The sequence below is a fragment of the Xiphophorus hellerii genome, chromosome 9 (assembly GCF_003331165.1).
Source record: "Xiphophorus hellerii strain 12219 chromosome 9, Xiphophorus_hellerii-4.1, whole genome shotgun sequence".
Taxonomy (NCBI): Eukaryota; Metazoa; Chordata; class Actinopteri; order Cyprinodontiformes; family Poeciliidae; genus Xiphophorus; species Xiphophorus hellerii.
The window spans coordinates 498812-520172 of record NC_045680.1 but is presented as its reverse complement, the minus strand read 5'-3'; positions in this window follow the sequence as shown (position 1 = coordinate 520172).

Here is a 21361-nt window from a genome sequence, read left to right as displayed (position 1 = left end):
TAAATACTTCACAAAGTACTAGTTGTATTGGCAGATTATTAAACTTATAACAAGACATTTGTCCCATGTTATAAGTTAATTTAAAATGATGTTATAACATAGTTCATGTTATAATTAAGGAATTGTTTACTTAAAACAAGCTTCTATATCTTCCTGAAAAATTACTTTTAAGTTGGTTTGTCTTATTTCAAGACAAACTTAGAATCTAGACCAAATTAAGTTAAGATTTTGTGTTTTTGCAGTGAAAATAAGAAAAGAAGAAGTGACAAGGTTACATGAAGAGACACAGAGAAAAGCAAGCATGGAGAAAACATATATGCTTGTAACCAATTGGTTTTTGGAGTGACATTCGGGTTGGCTTAGCCATTTTCTGAAGGAAAAGGAGAGATTAAGACAATCCTCAGCGAGCCACCTTCACCGCACCGAGGTGCTTAGGGACACCGGGAGCAAAGAGGATTGTGGAGAAGAGAGGGGCTTCTGGGAGAGCGTCAGAGGAATCTTAGGAGGCATTAGCAGTAACATACTCCACCTGAGATAGACGGGGAAGACCACACCAGCAGCACCGGACCCCTTTGTTGACAGGCTTAGTGGTCTTGCCTTTGACAGACACACACAGAAACACACTTTAGACGCCTCGTGTCGTGCATGTTGTTGCACACTGTGGATGTAGAGGAAAGGCTGCTTTTAAAGGGGGAAATATTATACAGAACTAACATTTTGCATGTTTTTGAACTTTCATTTGGGTCACTACTGCTTATAAAAACAAGCCAAGCACCCAAATGTATTTTTTTTTTTAGCAATTAATGGACTGAACTGGAGTAGACATCTTGTGATCAGAAGTTTGTAGGTTCGATTTCTACTTCCATCAAATCAAATTTTATTTTCATAGCACATTTCAGCAACAAGGCATTTCAAAGTGCTTCACATTATTAAAACACAAAAATACAAAGTTATGGAATGTAATGCTTCAACAGTTGAAGCATTACATTCTGCCACACCGGATTGTTGCTTAATGTTTCCCTGATTGTGTTTCGGAAGCAACAGGTGGGTTTTAGTCTAGATTTAAAGAAAAACATGATCTCTAGATCTTTCTCTAGATCTTTCTGAGACATTAGTCCTTTAATCCTGGAAATGTTCTTCAGCTGACAGAAGGCCGACTTTGTAACTGTCTCTATGTGGCTCTGAAGGTTCAGGTCAGAGTCCATCACCACACCCAGAATCTGTTGATGAGAGCGTCATCTCTTCTACCATCATCTGGTGGGGCAGCAGCATCAGAGCAAGGCACCTACAGAGGCTCAACAGCCTGATAAAGAAGGCTGGTTCTGGTTCTGGTTCTGGTTCTGTTCTGATGACGACTGTGGAACCTCTAGTGATGATCATGCAAAGAAGGATTCTTCATAAGATCAAGAAAATGATTAACAACCCCGACCTTCCTCTTTATGACACTATCTTGAGAAAATGGAGGATCTTAAGTCAGAGTTGTCTTCAGATTTGTTGTAATACAGACTGCTACAGGAGATCTTTCCTGCCAACAGGAACCATCTTCACCATCTTCAATGACTTTTTGAAGAATCTGAACTGATGAGTTACAACATTTAATTTCCATTTGGGAAATTAAATGTATTTTTTAATTGAATTAAATAAATGTGAATGTGACTCTTGTGTAAAGAGCTTTGTCTGGTCAAAATGATTGAAAAAGCGCTTTATGGGGCGTGCTGTGGTGGCGGAGGGGTTAGCGCGACCCACATTCAGAGGCAATGTGGCCTCGACGCAGCTGTCGCGGGTTCGACTCCCGGACCTGACGACGTTTACTGCATGTCTTCCTCCTTCTGCTTCCCCCTTTCCTGTCAGCCTACTTTGAAAAAGCAATAATAAAGAAAAAGCGCTTTATAAGTTCAGTCCATTTACCTTTTTTTTTTAGCAATAAGTTAAAGTTTTTAGGTGTCTGGAAAGTGAGCCGTTCCAAAAGCCTTCTGAATGTAACGTCACACATCAGCAGGCACCTCTCCGTTACCTAGCAACCCCACTGAAACCCAAGCCGTTACCTGGCAACCCCACTGAAACCCAAGCCGTTACCTGGCAACCCCACTGAAACCCAGCTTGTCCAAGTCAATAATTCCTTAATATTGATGAAAAATATTCTGTCATCAATATTAAAGAATGAGTTTTTGTGCATCACAAACAACTTTTTGTCTAAAAGGAAAATTACAACATTTTAGGCCAACATGTTCTTTAAAAAATCTTTTTAAAAGTTCTATATGTTTAAGAAATCACATTTTACTAGAATCATTGATTACTGTAAAAACTGGTCATTTTATCTTCATGTATACATGTCGAGCACAAATTCATTTCAGAACAGGATTCCTTTAAAGTTTTGCATTGAAGTTTGTTTTTTATTGCAATATTTGATTTCAGATTTTTTTTTTCTTCATCATAAGAGACACTTTTAAAGTTGATTTCTTCAGTTCTGTTGTGGTAACAGTTTAGAAAGTTGCAGAAAGGAGACACTCGTAACAAATGTTGACTTTATCATGATGTGAACTTCGAAGAGCTGTCGGGAACAAATAAGCATCAGCTTTTCTACACACTGCGCTCAGAAGAGAGTAGCTCTTCTCAAGGTTAGCAGCGTCTCGCTCCGCATGCTGGAGTGTCCTTGGGTGAAACGTTGTCTCTGGATGCTTTGATGTGATGTTGTGACATAAAACTCGCTGCACTCCACAGTCTAAGAAGCTGAAATGAATGTATGTTTGAATGTGGCTTGAGGTGTAAAGCAGTTATCAGTAAACTAGCTTCATACACTTATTGGCACCTCTGGCAAAGCTGTATAAAAAGCCTTAAAATTTATATATATTTTTTTATTTTTCACAGAGGGTGTTATGTAAAATTGATCCTTTTTTTTTTAGCTTTTTAAAAAAAATAAAAAAAATCATGTTGTAATGTTTTTCCGTCATCAAAAACATACCTGGAATACTTTAAATCTCCCATGGCAACCATTCAGGAATACCTAACAACCTGCTCTCACAAAACGCCCCTATTTCTACAGAGACTCTCCTCAGATCTTCACTGCCACATTCAGCTCCTACAGACTAGGGCAGCAGCAATTAGCAAACACCTGGTCGAGCTTATCAGACCAGCTGCTTTTCAGTCCAACGCTCCTAAGAATGTTTACTTAATGAAGAAACATTGTTTGACTTACTGAAGGCAGTGTCTAAAAGAGCAGGAGATTCTTAAAGAGACAGGCCCGATTTCAAGGCGTCTAATTGTGAAGTCAGGTCAGGGGGGGTGTCCTGCCCCAAGTGGAGGAGTTTAAGTATCTCGGGATCTTGTTCACGAATGGGGGAAGAAGGGAGCGGGAGATCGGCAGGCGGATTGGTGCAGCGTCTGCCGTTAAGCGGGCGTTGTACCGGTCCGTCGTGGTGAAGAAAGAGCTGAGCCAAAAAGCGAGGCTCTCGATTTACCGGTCGATCTACGTTCCCACCCTCATCTATGGTCATGAGCTTTGGGTCATGACCGAAAGAACGAGATCGCGGATACAAGCGGCCGAAATGGGTTTTCTCCGTAGGGTGGCTGGGCTCTCCCTTAGAGATAGGGTGAGAAGCTCAGTCATCCGGGAGGGACTCAGAGTAGAGCCGCTGCTCCTTCACATCGAGAGGAGCCAGTTGAGGTGGCTCGGGCATCTGGTCAGGATGCCTCCTGGACGCCTCCCTGGTGAGGTGTTCCGGGCACGTCCCACCGGGAGGAGGCCCCGGGGAAGACCCAGGACACGCTGGAGGGACTATGTCTCTCGGCTGGCCTGGGAACGCCTCGGGATTCCCCCGGAAGAGCTGGAAGAAGTGGCCGGGGAGAGGGAAGTCTGGGCCTCCCTTCTGAAGCTGCTACCCCCGCGACCCGACCTCGGATAATCGGAAGAAGATGGATGGATGGATGGATGGATAATTGTGAAGTCAACTTTCTTTTAAGCTACATATGTAAGCTAAGAAAAAGAGGGTTGATTTTGTGTCTTAAGAGTTAGTTTTATGTGAAATTGCTTGATATTTTGGAACTATATCTTGCTGAGAAACCCATGCTAATCATCAACTTGCTCGTATGAATACGTTTGTGTATAAATTCGAATTCAAAAATACTTTATTGAATAAAAAAACACACAAAAAAATAACTAAATCTGGTGAATGTATTTAGCTCATTTGCTCTGTTCTGACTTCCATCTATCTGATCCTCCTTTTGCTTGAAGCATGAGATCTTCATCCCTGATATTGTTCCTCTGCAGTTTATTCTATCTTTTCTCCTTACTGTCTCTAATCTTTATAAAGCTATATAGTCTTTAATAACTCCCTGTCTCGCTCCCTAAAGGCTTTTTTCTTGTTTTGCAGTTCCTTTAGTTCACTGGTGAGAAGCATCTCACTGTTCAGGCGCTGCCCACACACTCAGCCATGGCACTGATGTCATCTCCATGTGGCTGGCAAAGAGCAATCCAATCCGTAGCCTCAAAACAACTCTGTAAGGCTTCTTCTGCTTCGACTTTCTTTCAGCGGTTTTTGTTGCAGGCCATCTCTGAACAAAGGACTTGTATGCTGAACAGAGAAACACAAGGTTATGATTTGATTTCCCCAGCGTAGGTCTTGCTTTGGACATATCAGTCCTTGATATTTGTGGAAAAACAAACCCAAAGTCTTGTTTTCTCAGGTGGAGCAGCTGACAAACTGTTGAAAGGTTGGCAGTGTAGCAGAGAGTGAGGCATGATTAAAATCACCAGATATTGCCTCAAATGCATTGGGGTGTTGTGTCCGTATCCTAGCAACAGCGGAACTGATGACATCACATGCATTATCGGCAACAGCTGAGGGTGGAATGTAAACGGCTGCCAGCAAAATAACAAGGCAAATAAATATGGAGGGAAACTTGCTGCCAAGAGTTCAAGGTCTGGACTGCAGAGACGACACTGGATGACACCATCTGTTGTTAACAGGCACTGCTAATCCACCTTGGTGAACAAAACTGCTGTAATATTCCTAGAAAGTTGGGTAGTAACTAGTTACCTTTACTCTGTTACATTTAATTGAGGAACGTTTTGGAAAATATATACTTTTAGGAGTATGTTTACTCCGCTGTAAATTTTATCCATTACTTGAGTAACTATTATGAAGTATCGCTACTCCTGCTTGAGCAAAATGTCTGTATTCTCTACTCAATATGAGTCACTGAATGCATCTTACCAAGTATTTGTGATCTAGTTTCTAGTGTAGATATATTGGCACGATTGAAACAAGACAAAAGTAACTTACAAGTAACTTTTCAGCAAAATACAGGAACTAGTCAATAATTCCTTAATATTGGTGACAAAATACTAGCTCTATTGGCATATTATTTCACTTATAACATGGAAATTGATTTGGAAAAATGTTTATTTTGCTTGATATTTATATGAATTTGATCTTTAAAATGCCAAATTTTTCACACAATTTTATTTCATGGTCCGTCTGATAATTGTAATTTTTTTTTTCCCATTTTTTTTTCTCCTTTACTCGCCTCTGACTTCTGAATTTGGCAACCACTGAGAGTTTAAAGGCCACCCGGCTCCTTCTGCAGTCATGTTACAAATCTGCTGTGTTTATAAACAAATAATCCCTCTAAAGTCGTTTTTACGTGTTACAATTTTCAATCCTGACATTTTAACACAGAAGCTTAACTGAGAAAAGCCGATCTGTTGAGCCCTCACAGAAAAACTGAAGATGTTTTTCTCGTTGTTGTTCATTTTTATCCTGAATGCAGATCAAGTGACCGTTATAAAACGCAGACACGAGCATCCAGGAAATCTCCCCCAGGAAATCAGGCAGTCAGACAACGGGACCCAACAAGGTAACAATGATGGGAGAGGGAACAAAGGAGTTCATGGCTGTCGTTGGGTTTTCTTTCGTTTTTGTAGTTGTTTCATCCCTTCTTTTGTCTGGGGGCAAACTGCAGGAGCCAGGAGGCCCCGGAGCAACAGCTGGCAGGTAGGAAGAGAGGGAGGGAGAGAAGGAAGTAGAGAGGAAAAGAGGGGGCGGCGTACAGACGACAGGCTGAAGAAAGGTAAGAGGGAAGGACACAGTGCAGGATGGAAACTTTTTACCTTAACATGTTGACTGCATGTTCAGTTACTAATATTTCAGATTTAAGAGAAAGATTGAAGATTTTTAGACATGTGATAGTGTGACTGCTAATATTTAGTCCATGAAAAGACAGATAAGAAATTACCAAAGGTACTTTAATGCATAAAATGATAATCTGACACACATGAAACTCTGTCCCTTTTTCCCGCTGAGTCTCTCTTTCTCTCACCCCCCCCACCCCACCCCCACCCACACACACACACACACGGTAGGTCTCAGTTAACCAAAGTCAATAGCCTGCAGACAGACAAGTGTGATTACAGGAGATACTATTGCTCTCACTATTTAGCAGCTTCACTTTCTGTGTCTGAGGGGAAAATGAAGGGTGTTAAAAAGAGACGACAGAACAGACCAGAGGTTTCATCTTGGATCGTCTCTTCACACAACTGACATGCGGCGCTCTTTGAATCACTTTTTTATCACATTTTTTGGTTTTTAAAATGTCTCCGTGTATTAATCTGCATTTTGATTCATGATATCTATTTATTTTTATATTCAACTGCAAAAACTTGCAAAAGGTTAAACTTGCATCTTATTTTGGCTTCAGTAGTAGGTTGAGTTTTTATCTTCCATTCTCGTACAACTTTATTCTCGTAATACTATGACTTTATTCATGTAGTTTTAACTTTTTTTCTCGTAATTTTTACTTACGATTTTTATTTTCTTATAATCCATTGTAGAAAACCAATCTTTACTACTCTGATATTTAGGAAGATGAAGCGACTTCAGCAGAGTTGTAGTAACTGGTTATATTTACTCAATTACATTTGCTTGAGTAACTTTTTGAAAAACATTTACTTTTTGAAGTATCTCTACTCTTACTTGAGTAAAATGTCTGCATTTTCTACCCACTGAATGAAAATCAAACATGTTTTAACCAAAAATTCACCAGACTCAAACACACACCTGCAGTTTTTGTTAAAGTCTCATAAGTTTTATTTAGAAAGAAACTGATTTGGAAAAACTTTATTTTCCTTGTATTTGTTATTTTTTGTTACTACATGAATTATTGTCAGTTTAGTTCTTAAAATACCAAAATTTCCACTTAACTTTATATTTTGGTCCATCTGATGATCCATCCATCTATTTTCTAACACCCTGGTCTTTAGTGGGGTCAGGAGGTGCTGCTGCCTGTCCAGGTGAGACGTTCCGGGTGAGACGTTCCGGGTGAGACGTTCCAGGTGAGACGTTCCGGGTCACCCTGGACAGGTCGCCAGTCTGTCGCAGGGCCCATCTGATGATGTAATTTTTAAATATTAGATGATTGATAATTTGATCAGTTGCTCAGTACTTTTTACCAAATACTGTTTTACTCTTACTTGAGTAATTTCATGGACAGCTACTTTTTACTTTTACTGAAGTAGAAATATGTTGAATTAGTGCTACTCTGGCTAGAGTATAATTTTGGGAATTTTACCCTCATCTGGACTTCAGTGAGAATGAAACTTTATATTTGTTTTTAAGTAATGAGTGAAATTCATTCGTTTATCCTCTTAGAAAAAAGTTTTGATCATACTAAGGAAGGAAGAAAACTCTGCATCTTGTATCAGTTTTATGTTAGTACAAAAATAAAAAATAAACAAAGAAAATCAGTGTGAAGAAATGAGACAGTTGTTTTATGTCCAAGCAGGTCAACTGCAGCCTAATGTCCGACTGTTGCTGTGCGTTATTTATTTACATCAGGCAGCCTCAAACACTCAATCATCCGTTTATCTCTGCCTGTCTTACCACACACACACCCCCCCCACACACACACCCTGCTCTGGCCAGGCAGATGGTTGTGCCACCCCTGCCAAAGCAGCATAACAAGCTACACACACACACACACACACACACACACACACACAAATAAAGGGGAGTGAGACGTCTGTTTCAGCTGCCTCTCTGTGTCGAAGTGAAGCTGGCATCAGCCATGAATCCATCAATCCTTCACGCTGCCCCCCTTTCACCTCCACCTGTTACAGTACAGGCTGCTCAAATGGAAACACTGGCAAAACAAAATTAAACTGGTGATGAGAACAAGCTGTGTTTCCATTACAAATGTTGACCAATATTCCACTAATGTCAAAAAAACATACTTTGGCAATTCCTGTGTTTCCATTAAATAAGGAATTAAAATCACAGATGAATAAATTTGTTCAAGTGGTAAGTCATTAAAAACCATCCCACTCCATCATCCTCCCACCACTTCCTGTCGTCGTCTTCTTTGTGGTTCTTCCAGTAGTAACATCCTGTTGTTGATCATGTGACTTGTGTGATGCAAAACAATTGTTTCCATTGCAGTTTTGTAAAATAAAACTGCAAAACTGCAATGGTTCAGGCAATGGTTTATTTGATAAATTTTTTTTTTTTAAATCAACATATTTCAATTAAGCACATTTATTTTTGAAATGTAAAAAGCTACATTCACACTGCGCCCTGAAGTCACCCAATTCCGATTTTTTTTGTTGTCATGAAAAGATCTGATACGTAATGGATTTAGAACCACATATCCAGGTGGCCTGGGTCACATTAAGGCAGAAACATCAGAACTGGGTCACTGCAGGCTGCAGTGTAAACGCAGCCTCTGATAAACTCTGCCGTTAGCATCCATGTTTACTTCCACAAACTCTGAGCACTTCTTCTTCTTCCTTTTTTTGTGACATTTGGTAAAACACTGAGCACACTCTCTGTGTGACGTTATTGCGCCCTCTACTGCGCATGTGGGACATTTTCAGGTCGTTTCCAGTTCACACTGGAGATAACATACAAGTCGCATATATTTGGAAGTGTGAACGACCACGCAAGAAAAATCAGGTGTGACAAAAAAATCGGTTTTGAGTCAAATCAGGAAGCAGAGTGAACCTAGCCAAATTACATAATTTACTGGTTAATAGAAACACATTTATAGACTAACCGACCTTCAGACTGGACGATTTTGTGATTTTGGGGCCTCTTGCAGCTGTCGAACACCCTGAGGCTGCACCCAAACACACACACCCCTACACGCACACGCACTATCACATCTACCAAACAGGCTTTACAACTAACAACATTAATCACCTTTTCAACAAAGAGAGTGACAGCCAATTTTAACGGCCAAGACGGATCGCGGTAAGAATAAATGGCCGAGTATCACGGAGCATCTGGGTATGTCTTAATATGCATGTGACTGTACGTCACTGTCAACGTGTGTGTGTGGGTGTGTCTGTAAACAACTCAACTTACACAGATTACTTCTGAAACTCTGTAACTAGAATACACACACACAGAGACACACAGAGTCATCCTTATCCATGTTTCCACCTTCCAAATCAACACATCCTCATAGATTACTCCACACACCTTAATCTCCCGCTTAATTCTTAAATGTCTTCGTCAAACGCACAAGCCAGCAGAACCCAGATTAGATTAGGCTGCTCTCGGAACAAGGTGGCGCTGCAGAAAAAAAGATTTTCCAGCATACAGCAAAAATAACATTTAGTCAAAATACTGAGTCAACCGTTTGCTTCAGATTTGTGAGGTAAATCCCGAGTGATTACACAGTGTCTGAGATGTTATATGTTATTTTATGCATGCAACACAAAACGCTGGAGTGGAAAATATGCTGTAAATGTTTGGATTTAGCCATAAACGGGTGGTAGTGGTGTTTACCGTCGTTTACCAATATCTTGTATGTTTGCATCATTAAAATAGCTACTGTGAAGCAGGTGATTGCATTAATCGTCTCTTAAACTGCAAAAAGACAAAATCTTACCAAGTATGTTTGCTTTAGTTTGTAGTCTAAATATCTCAGTACACTTTAAATAAGACAAAACTAGCTTGCAAATAACTTTTCAGCAAAATATAGGAGCTTGTCTAAAGCCAAGAAATCCTTAAAATTGATGAAAAAGTTCCAGTTTCACTGGCATATTATTTCACTTTTAATAAGACATTTTCCCCATGTTACAATTGAAATATTATGTCAACAAAACTAGTACGTTTTCATCAATATTAAAGAGTTATTCACTTAAAACAATCTCCCATATTTTGATGAAAAGTTTATTTCAATTGTAAGATATTTGCAGTAGAAACTGCACCAAAAATAACATTTTATTTTTGCTGTGTAAAGATTTAGCAAACTACACATACCTTGTCATATTTTTGTTTAAATGTAACCACTGACTGTTTCAGATAATTTATCGAAGACAATAACAATCGAAGATCCAGCAGAACAACTTCACCTCTATCAACTGATGAAGATTTTTCAAATTTTTCTATTTTGCCCCAAGTTGAGCAGACTTCTAATTGAATTCTCTACCTCAGTTAAATTGGAATATACATATATATCACAATACCTACAGCTATCATCGCAGTAAAACATGTTTCTATAAACTATTTACTCCATTAGTCTTAATACAAACGGACTGCTACAGAAGATGACTAGGACCACTGAAAAGAGAGAATTTTGACTTTAAAATCAAAATTCTTACTTTTTTTCTCAGAATTTTGACATTTTTTCCTCTGAATTCTGACTTCAATCTCAGATTTCTTTTTTTTTTCCAGATTTCTAATTGTAATCTTCTGAGGTTAAGTCTGAATTCTAAGAAAAAATGTAACAATTATAAGAAAATTCAGACTCATTCCGAATTTTAAAACAGAATTATTAGTTTAAAGTCAGTAACACTTTTCAGATTATTTATAAAAATGTTACAATATTAATTTTTATTGTAATCTAGAAAAAGGACAAAATCTAATTAAACTGGGCAGATATGCAGGATTCTTCCTGACTTAATTACAAAGAGATACAGTCTTTTTTTTTAAATTAATTTGATACTTTCTACTCTTTCCAAAACATTTATATTTGCTAAGATGGTTCATGCTGCTTCCTTCCCAAAGTTAAATAATTTAATTTCTTTCTTCATCCAGCTGAGTGCTGATATCTCATCTAGACTGAACCTAACAGCGTATCTGTCTATCTATCAATCTATCTATGGTTACAGAGTTCCTCTTATTAACCTCATGCCCTCTGGGCCATCAATAATAGAAAAAGAACTAATTTTGAATTTGACACCAAGGATTACCGGCCTTTTGCTTTACAAAACACCTCCTCCATCAATTATTCAGAGAGCAAATCCAATACGGGAGCGCAGGGCTGCATGAAGAGATGCGGAGCAGCCCGGAACCAAAATGGACTTTTATGGATTTCAACTGATTCATAATGGAAAAATAAAATGAGAGAACATGAAGTTTGGATCGTTTTTAGTTTTATTTTATCAGAATTATTGTGGTGAGCTGCAATAGTTAGCTTATCTTTTGCTACTTTTTATGATTTAAATCAATAACTCGACATTTTACAGAAAACAATTGGTGTATCTTACAAACAATGAGCATTTATTTATTAATATTTTACTATTTGAATGTGTTTTTACAATGTTACATATCAAATGTTTGGACAAAACACAGTCAGTAGCACTTTTACCCAGCTGAGGCAATCTGAGCAACACTGTGAAAACTATGTGGTGACATAAATTATGAATTAAAACCGTGCATCAAATATCACATTGACTGACTTGTAAAATCAGGTGAGCATCAAATAACAACCTGCTGGTATTCTATCCTGTTGTGTAGCTCACCCCCAAGCAAGTTTGGTAAGATAATCATTTAATTAGAAGAGAGAAAACAAAAAAGATTAAAAATAGATATAATGCAGCTCTTATGATTTTTCTTTCTTAGCTTCACTTGTATTTTTGATTTTGTGCTGTAAAAACAGAAAGATGGAGCAGGACCTTAATTCACTCATCCAATATATTATTCTTTTAAGAATGTCAAAGAATGTAAAATACATAATTAAATGCTTTTTATAATAACTAAATCCCAATAAGCTGGGTTTGAATCTAATTCAACCCAAATTATCAACTAAGTTTAGTTTAATCAATATTATGATCCATTGCAGTGAAATTGAGTTGATTTCTCAACATTACCTGTTAAATTATCTCTAAATCCAGAAAAAAAGTCATTGTCTTTACAGCAATCCCTCGTCCAGATGAAGGAATCCTGAGTGCAGACACTGAGCAAAGAGTACTTTTATGAAAAGTAACTAAGCAGCAAAACGTTATCAATGTCCATGAAAGAGATTTTGCTAAATACACAAACACAGAGCCAGGAGCACTTTTAAAGGAGAAGAAAATCAAAGAGAGTATACAAGGTTAACAAAAATGATAGAAACTGTTGGTTTTGTCTGAGAAAACAACACAGTTGAACACAGGCACTGGGCCAGGAATACTTTCTTTTATTAAAGATAATTCACAAAGTTTACTTCCAGCAATTGTTTCATCCAGGAAAGACACAAGCTAACCACACAAAACCCGAGACAGGAGTACTTTCTATGCAAAAAAAAGCCTCCAACAAAAAACATAAAAAGTACCCAAAGTTAATGGCAGGAATTGTTAAAACAGATATCTTGCTAGCACACAAACACAGAACCAGGAGCACTTTCAATGGAGAAGAAAATCAAAATGAATATACAGAGATAGATTTGTCTGAGAAAACAGTTAAACACAAATACTTACTCAGGGGTACTTTCTATTAAAGGATGAGTAACTATAGTTTTATTTCATCTAGGTACGAGACAAACTAAACACAAAAACTAAGTCAGTAATACTTACTAGGCAAACAAACAAAATAAAAAGATAGAAAGTACCCAAAGTTAATGGCAGGAGTTTCTCCATCAGTTGTTTTATCCATGAAAGAGACTTTGCTAAACACACAGAGCCAGGAACACTTTCAATGGAAAAGAAAATCAAAAATGATATACAAAGTTAACAAGAACGATAGATTCACCATTATTTTTTCTACAAAAACAGTTGAACAGAGATACTTATTCAGGAGTACTTTCTATTAAAAAAGAAAAAGAAAGTACTATGTCTGCTCTATTTTTTCTTTTGAAAGTTTTCTATTAAACTTTACCCAGGAAAGAGACAAGCTAAGCACACAAAAACTGAGCCAGGAGCAATTTCTGTAGATTATCCATAATAACACTTTCATTGTTTTGACTGAGAAGTTGCCAGGCGACGGTACTTTTTCATTCCACACGCGAGCAGAAAATGATTTGCAAGCGAGCAGAGAAGTTTGCAAGCAAAGATTTGATCCAAGCAGAGACAAGTTTTGAGCACGAGGAGAAATGTTTGAGAAAGCACAGTGAATATTTGAAAGAGAGCAGATGTTTTGAGTACAAGCATTACAAGTTTTGAGAAGAAAGACATGAAGTCCTGCTTTTAAACTGAAAATGTGTGCTCTTGACTTATGGCAGAAAAATGCCCCTATAGGCAGCTACTTTTATCATGCAACGCGTATTGAACAGTAGAGGCGCACGTCAGTAAATTAGAATATCATAAACAGTGATGTCAGTAATCAGACCAGTTCTTTCAGTATCAACTAATCTGACATTTTGTTATTTCAAATCCAGTAATCAGATTAAAGTTACTTTTCCAAATCACTGTGCATTACCATTTCTGTTATTTTCTCTAATTATTTTATTTTATTTAATTTATGCGTCTTGGGAAGTGACAACTCAATAACGTTATCAGCACCTGTGATTGGTTTTTCATACTTAAGAAAAAAACATTTTGTTGTTTTTATAACAAGTATTAATGTTTAATGATGCATTAAAATGCACTTTAATGGTAAGTATTGGCAAAACTCAATGTAATATTTATATTGAAGTGGCGGAGGGCTGACAACAGCCACAGCACTTTATGTATAACTTGGCACTTTATATATAAAACTGCTGAAAGTAACTAATAAAGTAACTTCTAATCTAACTTAGTTCCTTTCCAAATCAAGTAATCAGTAAAGTAACTAAGTTGCTTATTCAAGGAGTAATCAGTCACTGTGCCATCACTGACCATCAAAAAGTTCAATTGTTGAATTGAATCTTTTAAAAGCTTGAAATATTGGCAGAGAACAATGAACGGATTTATCTTTGAAGTGAAGGACTTCTATGTTTTTTTTCCCTCTGCCACATACACACACCCAGCCATAACCTGTGGGGACTTTACATTCACTTCCCTTCACTTTCTGCAGCCTAACCCCTATCCTAACCCTAAGCCTAACCTTGACCATCACAGACCTAACTCCTAACCCATAAACAGCATTTCCCGTCATGGGGACCAAGAAAATGTCCCCATAGGGAGCAGTGGTCCCCACAACCTCGTATCGTAGACAGAATTAGGTCCCCACGAGCATATAAAAACCTGGTTCTCACACGCACACACACACACCAAAAAGCTGTTGTGAAACACTTAAAAACAGAACAGAGGACTAGCTAAATATGATCTGCATGGGACTGGTGCGTGAGTACGATGTGGTGCAAGGATTACTAGAGCTAATACCAGGTGTTAGAGAGCAATCAGCCAACCCATACATGCACACACACACGCACACGTCACAGCCTGTCTCCAGGCACCTCTCAGCTCCATCAGCGCAGGTAAGACAAACAGAAAACCCACGCATGAATGTGTGAATCACCATCCACTGTCCACACACACACACGCGCACGCCCACACACACACACACACACACTGAAAGGAGAAAAACATGCATACATCATCAACAACCTGCACACACACACATAAATACACAGATATCACAGTGCATTTCCAGAGCTGGCTGGCTGCCTAAGCTGCTAATTACAGCTGTGTGTGTGAACTCTCACTCTCACTGACTGAACAACCCAACATTAAAACACATGAGAGAGAGAACCTCAGGGTAGTTCCTCTATAATCCATATTTAATGGCTTACTATAGTACAGCTTGTGGTTGTGTTCTGCTTGTGTTTTCATTACAACGATTAAAAGGATATTTAAAAAGAAAAACCTTCTGTTCTGTAAATAGTTTCAACATTCAGACTTTCACCTTCATGCCTAATTTTCTCTGATATGGATACAAGAAGGTGGTTGAATCTCCTAAAGGCTATAAAAATGGCATATTAATAAAGAGAAACCTTGAATGCTCATAAAGCATTGATTTTCTGTATATTTGTAATCAGTCTTTGCTAAAACAGTCAAAAGAATAAAAGACAAAAAACAACAAATTCAATTCAGATTATTTATGTAGTCCCAATTCACAAAGTTTGGTTATAAAAAGACAAATACTTTGTGTTGCACTTAACATTTTCTATTGTAAGAAAGTCATTTTGATTAGAATTTTACCCTGATTAGAAATAAGGCATGAGTCGGTCTCTATACTAGCTATTTTCATCTTTTGTAAATCGCGCTGTCTATGAGGCCCAACCAGGTGTGTTACTTTCAGACAAATTAGCTCGACTGGAACAAGAATAAGCCATGAATAAGCTGGCAAAAACAACTTTGGAAAACAATTTCAGTTGCTCTGTTCAACACTCTCGTCCTTCACTTCCGACTTCCGTCATGGCGCATGGAATGATTTAGTGATGTAGTTGCAAATGGTCAATAGCTTCTATGCAGAGAAAAATAACAGAGAAATTATGAAGTTAACAGTTGAAATAGCAGCAAATAGTGCAAACTGGAAAGTAGTAGAAGAACAAAGTGAGAAAAAGTGGCAGCATAACTACAGAAGTAGTTCAAGATCATTTTTAAAAATAATTTTTTTTAAATACTACTTTCACTGACAGAAGATATTTTTCCCATGTTAAAAATGAAATAATCTGTCAATAAAACAGTTAATAATTAGGGACTATTGACTTCAAACACACTTCCATACCTTGTTGAAAAATCACATGTAAGTTAGTTTTCTGTTATTTCAAATTTACTAAGATATTTTCAGTAGAAACTAAACCAAAAATATATATAGTTTTTAAAATTTTTCAGTGATATTTATGAAAAACCACTGTTTGTATTTGAAAATGTCACCATAATTAAAGATGTATATTTGAATTATCTAAGTGAAATACATATAAAAATGACTTAAAGTAAGAAAGCTACTTACTTTATTTTCAACAAACGTTTTCTAAATGAAAACATTTAGAAAAGCTGATTTAATTATTCCCATGGATAGAGGTTTTAAGCCTTGCCATCCGAAGTGAAACTTCCCATTTGAACTGGTTTGCTTGCTCAGTCTCTCCAGTATTTCCCAATGCCTTAGTCAACATTTAAGCTGTCTGTATGCACACTAAAGTGTGTTTGTGTATATGTGGGCTCATGGCTTGTTTGTGTGCCCTGCTGATTCAGCTAAGCCTTCACTTTATCTCCCACCAATGGAATTTTCCAACTTCTCTTCCTCTTTAAAACATATCACAGCTATAAACAGGCTAGACGCACTGGCCGTCCTATGATCTTATGTTTAATAAAAGCAAACCGTACATGCAGACTGTTGCTCTTTACAATAGAGACTGAGAAATACAAAACAAAATTATCCATTTATTGCAACAGACTAGTTTTAATCGTATGATGAATAAAATGTAGCCTTGAAGATAATTGCACCAGAATAGATGTCTCTATGTTGGATATATGAAGTGAAAAGTGAAATGTTTTATCCAACGCAGAAACCAGTTTTGCTCAAAAAAATAATGGGAATTGTTGCAATTAATATCAGTCTCCAAATTACAAAGTGAGTAATATGGAGGAGGGAATCAATTAGTTGGACTCCACTCTACAAACTTAGAAAATCTCCTTATAAGGCTACAATAATACTTTCTTGAACAAGTTAGGATGCAAAAAACAGCACCCTCTCCACCACATAGTGGACAGACAGCGGAGTACCTTCTCACATAGGCTGCTCCAGCTCCGCTGTCGTAGGGACAGATACAGGAAATCCTTCCTGCCACATGCCATCTCACTGTACAATAAAAGCTAAATCATTGTTCTGCACTAATCAGTCCAATTTTGCACAACTGCACTGTGGCACACTTGCTGTACATATATTTAAATATACATATCTGCATTTTTTTGAATCTTTGCAAGGACTGCTTAAGTTGCTTTTTATATTAACAGCATTTTATATTTTACAATTTATAGCATTTTATATTTTATTTTTATTTTATCTACAACTACTACTCAGTGGTAGTTGTTATTGTGTCTTGTCTCTACAGGGAAGTAATTTCCCTGCTGGGATGAATAAAGTACTTCTATTCTATTCTATTCTAAAACATGTTCACTACATTGTTTTGCACAAAATCACGCCCCCTCAAAGTTTACACTCCCATGAAAATGGCTGCAAACAGATGTGCAATTATACAACCTTACATCTTCAAAAAGCATTAGTAAAGCCTCCTGCACAACCACCAACACAGCAAGTGGTTTCTAGATGGGAAGTCAACAACAAAGCACTTGTCTTTTCCAGCAGTCAATGTACAGCGCATACAGCGGTAAAACCAGCTGACCAAATGTTCTGGAGCTCAGCTTGGGTTGCCAGGTAATGGCAGACCTCCACTGGGGTTGCTAGGTAACAGGGTAGGCTTTGTTGGGGTTGCTAAATCATAATCAAATCAAGTTTATTTTGTATTGCACATTTCAGCAACAAGTCATTTCAACATTTTTTACATCATAAAAACGAGACAAAAATACAAAGTCACAGAAGACAGTCAACAATTGAAAACATTAGATTTAGACAAGTTCATGCATAAACAGAAGCTGAGCACAAATTTATAACACAGTGAAGCTGTCAGGTGAAATAAAATATAAATTTTTCCTACATCTTCAAAAAGTTATACACTGTAGTGTTAACAACAAGGCCTTTCTTTGATGAATTTTTTTTATCTGCGGTGACACAGCTTGTTGTCTGACCCGTTCAGTCTGGTGATTATTGTATTATATCAGTCTGAGACATCTGTGTGTGCAGTCATTTGGAAAGCTCTACGACTGTTACCTTCCTCCTCTGTCGTCACCTCAGCCTTACAGTACTGTGGGCCTACACACACACACACACACCCACGCACACACACACCCACACCCACACACACACACAGACACACATACATTTCAACACATGCCAAACTAGAAAATGAGAATTATCGGGGGACATGCAAGCTTGCACATATTTAAGAAGGATCTCTAGAGGAAGGAAGGATAAATTTTTTACACTATCCAAGTATGAAAGCAGATTATTTTTCTTAAATAAACTTTCCAGTTGTGAATCAATATCAGCATACGCTTGATTGAAAGAGAACGTCCAGTTTTAATTACTTAATTTTTAAAAAATGTTTGAGCTCCATAACTTTGATTTCTGAGGCAAATATAATTTCTCTGAGTTATTGTCTACTGGAACTACTTTCATAATCTGTTTTTCTTACTGTTGATGGAAGGTTTCTTAACATTTTATTCTGAATAGTAGAAAAAACCTTTCATGTAACGTAAAACACACAAAAACTGACCTTGAACATACTTATGCACAGAGATACAGACTTCACTACTGTGTACAAGAAAAATCCTTTCTCACATTAGCTTGAGAATCTGCTCACAAAATGCTTCTGAGTTACTTAAGGATACAAACTTTTTGCTTTCATTGGTTGTTTATTCAAACACGTTTCCTGAAAACAAGACTTTTCCCAGAATGACAGGGGAAATCAACATCTCGGGTTGTCTTCACACATGATAGTCTGGTAGACTTGGTTTGATGAGGGACCAAAATTGCAACATTTGTTCCATTTTCAGCTGCTGCAGCTTACTTTCTCATTGAACAAACCAAATAATTTGAAAAATTTGTTCCCCTCCTTGCCTGTTGGGGCGCTACACTAACAACTACAGAAGGAAATTACATAAAACCTTTTGAAGAAGACACATAGCACAACTTCCTTCTTTATGAAATGTAAACAAAAATGGAGTAGCGTTAGATTTTAGTGGTTGTAAGTTTTCACTGTGGTCTTTGGTAAAAGACCAGGAGCCATTTCTGGTCTTCGATAGACTCGCGCATTTGTTTTGGTTGTATTTACCCAGAATGCCCTGCACTGTAGTATACTTCCTGTTTTTGGAGCGGGCTCTAGTCCGCTTGGTGTTCACATATGCTTTTGAACTTCTAAAGGATTCACTTCAATCGAACCGAGATCTAGGGTTTTAGGTGGATCAGAGGTCAGTTACACATTCACACCTCTATAAACAAACTAGATGTTCTAGAAAAGCAAATTGGAGTTTGATTAAAGTGCATTAAACAGGGCTTTGTTTAATTTCTATACTAGATTCAGTTTCCCTTGTGAATTGATTTTAGATAAAGCAGAAGATGGTGAATTGATGCATGTTCAACTTTAATTGCTGACTTTGTGCATTTAAATTCAAGCACCATTGTTTTTTTGTTGCATTCAGTGTTACTCTGACTTTATTTGAACTTACAAGACATCTTTTCATATTTTAAGTAAATTAGTCTGCCAGTAGAACTAGTAGTTTTATTAATCAATGTTAAGAAATTATTTAATTATAAGTAGCCCCTATTTCTTGCTGAAAATATTTAGACTAGAAACTAGATAAAAATACTAAGTCAAAACAGGAAAGACAAGAGAACATTGCATATATGCAAGTCAGATGTGACTTTCTAACAGAAAATAGTGACTCTCCTAAATGTTAGATTGTCTATAAGTGCTGCAACAATTTAAACCAACTAAAACTGGGAGAAACAAAGTTGGATAAGGAGCCTAGTTTAAACTGGCACCATTCACAGAGAGCAGAATAGAAAGGAAAGGAAATAATCGATCAAAGTAACTAAGAGTGGCATGTTGGGGTCATGAAGTCTCCGTAACAACCGTTAGACACTATCCAATGGTTGCCATGGAGACGTTCCCTACTGGTAGTTAGGGAAATGGTTTAGCAAACTGAGCCTCAGTCCTCAAACTTGCTTTCTATAAAAAAAACAGTGAATAAGATAAAAAGAAGAAAGTAACCAAGACTTTGAATACTCGAGAAATTGTCAAGGGTTTCTTACTCTGTAAGCTTGAACCTTGTAAAAAGTTACAGAAATACACTGAGTGCTCAGTTACCAGAAACAGAGGTTTGATTCTTTTCAAAGTTTTAGTTTAGGATTAAACTGCAGCAACATAGATTAACTTTTCAAGCCTTTTCAGACATTTTTACCAGGAGTGGCAGCAGGTGTAGAAGGATTTGCAAATGGAGATTTTTTACAGAAGCAATATGCACATCGTTGCTACCTTTGCTCTACAAGTGTATGCAAAGCGTTGTCGATATTCCACTAATGTTGAAGAAACAAAACACAATTTCACAATTGCGGTGTTTCCAATAAATAAGAAATATCATTAAAAAACATGTTGCGCCATCATCCTCCAACAATTTCCTGTCAACAACTTCATTGTTTCCACCAGTAGTAACATCTGGCTGTTGCTCACATGTCTTGTGATATGAAAACACAATTAAAATCACACATGAATAAGTTCTCACAATAAGTCACTAAAAAACATGAAGTGCCATCATCCTCCAACTACTTCCTGTAATCTTCTTCATATTTTCTGCCAGTATTAACATCCAGTTGTTGACATGAATTGTGTGATGTAAATAAACACTAATTTCAATACAGCTGAAAGACCACCTCATCCTAACGCAAAAGCTTTTTTAATGAACATGGGAGTTTTTTCAAAATTGGGTTTACATTAAGCAATTATTGTCATAATCCCAATTTGACCAATTATGTTATCAAGGGAAACTCAAATATTATTTTGGGTCAATCCTTTTGAAAAGATAAACAAATAAACAAAGTAAACAAATTTGTCTCTGTTTACTTGACATGTTTTTTCTAAAAGACGATAGTTTTTACAACTATTCAATAATTCAAGAAGCCTATACTTTGGTAATTAATGGTTGAATGTTTTTATCCAGGCCAGCAGCTGATAGTTGGTGTTTGTAAATGCGGAAGTAGTGCGGCTGAATCTCTGTCAGCGCGCAGGATTAGAGCAAGGCAGCTACAATAAGAACCTTTTTATTACTCCTCATCAAAGACCATTTTCCTGCACTGCTCGACTCTCCACACAAACAAATCAGAGCTCACGCTGGTCACAGCACACCTGTTGGTGTGTGTGCATGAGTGTGAACGTCTGCAGCAGAACAAACCCTCCTCCAAGCAGCAGGGTTTAAGTGAGTACATTTAGAGATCAGAGGTTTCTCAGGGCGATAATACAGCAAACTCCACTCCCTCCCTCCCAACTAAACCAAACCAAATACACCTGAAAACACTAACACAGGTGTGTGTGTGTGTGAGGGGAAAGAAGAGGGGAAGGAGAGTGAAGGGGCGGGGGAAATAGAACGCAAAACCTCAATCTCACATTTCAGATACAGTGAACC